The sequence below is a fragment of the Bison bison genome, unplaced genomic scaffold (assembly GCF_000754665.1).
Source record: "Bison bison bison isolate TAMUID 2011002044 unplaced genomic scaffold, Bison_UMD1.0 scf7180017854783, whole genome shotgun sequence".
NCBI classification, from domain to species: Eukaryota; Metazoa; Chordata; class Mammalia; order Artiodactyla; family Bovidae; genus Bison; species Bison bison.
The window spans coordinates 37,922-42,192 of record NW_011485356.1 but is presented as its reverse complement, the minus strand read 5'-3'; the positions used below and the strand labels follow the sequence as shown (position 1 = coordinate 42,192).

At 44.7% G+C, this 4,271-nt stretch overlaps 1 pseudogene; it reads left to right on the top strand.

Annotated features, from left to right (window-relative positions):
• LOC105001122 overlaps positions 1-484 on the top strand; it is a 1,268-nt pseudogene extending 784 nt beyond the window's left edge.
• Positions 485-4,271: the final 3,787 nt, after the last annotated feature.

The following is a 4,271-nucleotide window of genomic DNA, read 5'->3' as shown; positions in this document are numbered from 1 at the left end:
CCGCGGGCTACGGCCTGAGCTGCCTCCTCAGCTAGGACTGCGAGCGCTGGGTCCCGCCCGAGGGCAACGCCTCCTTCAAGTAGAGTCCAGAAGAGCATCTCACAGAAGAAACTCAAGCCGGACATCGACGAGAGCCTTAGCACCTGTATATTTGCGATTTCCACGAGAATTTCATCCACAGTGTACAAAATAAAAGGCAGAGGAAGACAACTGACGATGGCGGAGATTCTCCTGAGCACGAAACAGACATTCCTGAGGTTGATCTGTTCCAGCTGCAGGTGAATACTCTCCGAGTTATAAACGACACTACAAATTGCAGACCAGATCAGGCTTCACTAAGGCCCAGTTAGCAGACACTGTCAGCCAACACTTCAGGAACACACCTGTGAATGAAAAGGAGACCCTCACTTACTTCATCTACATGGTGAAGAGTAACAAGAGTAGACTGGACCAGAAGTCAGAGGGTGGCAAGCAGCTTGAGTGATGATGAGGCACATTATACTTCAAGGAATGAAGTATAATGCTTAATACACAGCTGACATCTGCTCCATTTAAGTCCATAATGACTGCTAAGTTTTATTGTAAATAAAAAAGTTTGAAAGATGAAAAAAAGAAAAACAGCTAATATATCAATAAACCTGAGCTGTAAGATAAGTCCTATTACTCCAATATGTTGTAGAGGAAAACATCTTTCTACTTAGAAATGTTCCTGGGATTTTTACCTGAGATCCCAATACCAACTTGTTACTGACCACACTCCTCATCCATCCCCACATGGGACTTCCCATCACAGACAGTGGACAGATCAATAACCAAGGCCTTTCCTAGGACATCCTAGAATCTGCTTCCTCCCACCCAACAGCTCATTTTCTACCACAACCCATTCTCTTCCTGCTTTTAAAACTCATTCATTCACAATTCTTTTCTATCTTAAATATAAGCTCCAAAATAACACAAATCTGTTTTGTTTACTGGAGTACGACGTCTGACACATAGTAGGAAATCACTAAATATTTGTGGGATGAATATACATCTCCTGCTTGTCAGCTCAGTTTCCTCCAGCTTCACAGGCAATGAATATTCTTTCACCCAAACATCTAAAGAATCTGAAATGGAGGGGATTCCCTAGCGATCCAGTGGTTAGAACTCCATACTCTCACTCCAAGGACCCAGGTTTGATCCCTGGTTGGGAACTAAATCTCATAAGATGACCAGCCCTCCCTAAAAAAAGAATCTGAAATCGTTCCTCTACCAGAAAACCTCTGTGGCTGGAGAAGGTGGAGACAGCCTGCTTTGATTACCCATAATATCAAATTAAAACTCCCATAGAATCCTTCCCTGATTTTTTTGCTGTGAACTGTGAATGAAGGCACTATCAATCCCGTCAGGGGATTGTCAAAGCCCCATTACTGTCTTTGTTTTATCCTCCTCTTCTAGCTGTCTTTGTTTCATTTCTGCTGGTCTCATTTACTGTCTAAACAAGGTGGTAATGTGCCCTCAGCTCTCTGGCAAACTGGCATGGTCCTAAGTGTAGGAATTTCTTCGATCATTTCACTTGTCTGGCATGCAGCACTGATGAGAAGAACCAACTGAAGTTCCTTGGGTGGATAAGTTAACATGTCATCTGGATATGTTAGTCTGGATGATACTGGACAATGAGATTCACAGTGACAGTGAATCTCGTTTTATGTGTCCTTCCAACTAAGTTCTGTTCATCAAGTCTTTCTTCTCACACTCCCTGCCCTGCCCAGTCACCCCGGTTACTCAGGACTTCTCTCCAGGAAGCAAGGTCTTGACCTGAACAGATTTTTAACCCCATCTGTGCCTCAGAGGAGGAGTTCCCTCCACCATGACACTTTGATCCCCTTGAACTTCCTGCTCCTCCCCAGGCCCTGCCTAAGGGGACCACGTCATCTTCCATTCTCATGCATCTCCTGGCCTCTACAGCCCTCTTCTCTGAGTTCAGATATTCTGTTACCTCCTCATAGCTGGAAGAACAACAGGTCACATACCCAGCCCATGCCCAGCCCCAGTGATACTATAAAGACCTTCTTCGAAAGAGAAAGTAAGAGGTGACATTCTGTGGAGGGATCCTAAGGGACCAGGCATCCAGTCTGCAGCCCCAGGTGCCCCCTACTGGTGTTTTTCCTTGGGTTGAGGACCCATTCTTTGGAGACCCAATCTCCCAGCACTCGTCTCAGATATCCACCTTGAGATTCTTCAGAAAGAAGAATCTCAGAATTTTTTCTTTCCATTCTAGGCCTAATCACATCTGGGACTCAGGAAACCTCCTTTCCAGGCGTGGCAGTCAGAGTATCTCAAGATGAAGGAAAAAGCGTTTTCCCTTGAATGCTGGCTGTTGTTTCATCTTCTACTACTTATAGGAAATGGTGAGTGATATAATCTTGAAGTCTGAATAGCGTTTGGGGAAAATGTTGTCCAGTCCTGGCACGCACACTCTGCCTGTTAGCTCTCAAAGAAGTAAGGACAGATATTTTGCTTTATTCTCTTCCATCCAACCTAGCCGTTGCTCTCTATTCTGTTCCCAGTAACAACTCTTCTGCCCAGAAGTCTGGCCTATTTCCTCTGTAATAAATCAACCCTAAGGACAGATGCATTGGAGTTGGAAGGCATCTTAATGTCTGACCACCCGCAGTAGGCAGGAACCCATTTCCAACATTCCTGAGAGTGTCACCTAGTCTCTAATTAAGCTTGTAAGTGTTCCACACTCATACAGATTGGATTCTTTCTAGAATTTGCCCCATCATGATGCTGACTCATCTGTTTATGCCCCTGAACAAAACAAATCTATCCCTCTCCATAGGCCAACTTCTCATCTCAATTTCTCACTTAGCTTCTCTCTCTCTCTCCCTCTCTCTCTTTTGCGTTTGCAGGATTTTAGTTCCCTGACCACAGATTGAACCCACGCCCTTGGCACTGAAAGCACAGAGTCCTAAGCACTGGATCACCAGGAAATTCCTCTTTTTTCTCTTGACCCTGATCGTAACCCTAATCAGAGGCATTAACAAGGAATTTTTGGACTCTTCCTCTAAATCTAAATTTGTGATATTTATGCTAGTCCAGATGATACTATGAAAGGAATAAGTAAGGGGAAGAAAACCACATCCTAGCAGGAGAACAGAGCCATAGATGCTGCTGCTGCTGCTAAGTCGCTTCAGTCGTGTCTGACTCTGTGCGACCCCACAGACGGCAGCCGACCAGGCTCCCCCGTCCCTGGGATTCTCCAGGCAAGAATACTGGAGTGGGTTGCCATTTCCTTCTCCATAGATGAGGTGAGGGTATATATGCAGCTGGGAGGCCAAGAGCTTGGTTGTTGTTGGGATGGAAAATCAGAACAGGGCAGGAAAGAGCCATGAAATAGAGGGGAAAAGCACAAGCCTCATCTTAATGCTCACTTACTAAGTAAGGAAGTTGGGTCCCTTCCCAGAATCCTGGGAGATCTTATCATTTCGGGCTACCTGCAGCAAGTTCTAAGCCAGGCCAAGTGTCAAGGTCACTTGGGGTCCCGTACCTGGCAGCTCCCAAACTTTTGTGTGCATAAGAATTACCTGACAGTAGTGAAAATACATACTATTCCCCCTCCCAAACCTCCCCTTGATTATTCCTCCCCTGGAAGACAGGTACAATTCTGCTTGGAGAGTAGCTCAATATATACATGTGTATATACACATGGACCCTTCAACAAGCTCTTTTATGTTCTTTATCTGAAGAGAATCATGAATAGTTAGAGAAGGAATAATACCTGTGACCCCAGGTCATGTGACTTCCAAGGTCACGTGACCTAGGATGTAGAATACACAGGTTAAGGGCTGGAGCTAGTGTCAGTCAGCCTTGGTTTAAATTCCTGCTCCATGATCTGCTAGCTGTCTAACTTGGGACCAGGCTTAACTTCTCTGAACCTCAATTTCTCTATCTATAAAATGGGAGTGCTGAAAGTTCCTATCTCATGGAGGTATTGTGAGTATTTGAAGTACTGATTCATATGTGGCACTTAGCACAACTGGGAGCATCATCATTATTCAATAGATGATAGTTATTATTGCCACTGACTGTGTGATTGAGCACATGTGCATGTGTACGTGCACACACACACATACACACACACACATTATTGCCATTGGTGGTAGTAGTAGTTGCAGAATCAAACAAAACTTCCAATGGAACTAACCAGCCATCCTTTGTTAATAAGCCATAACTTCTACTGCTAACACTACAACCACCTCCCTTGGATTGACCACACTATCCAGTGG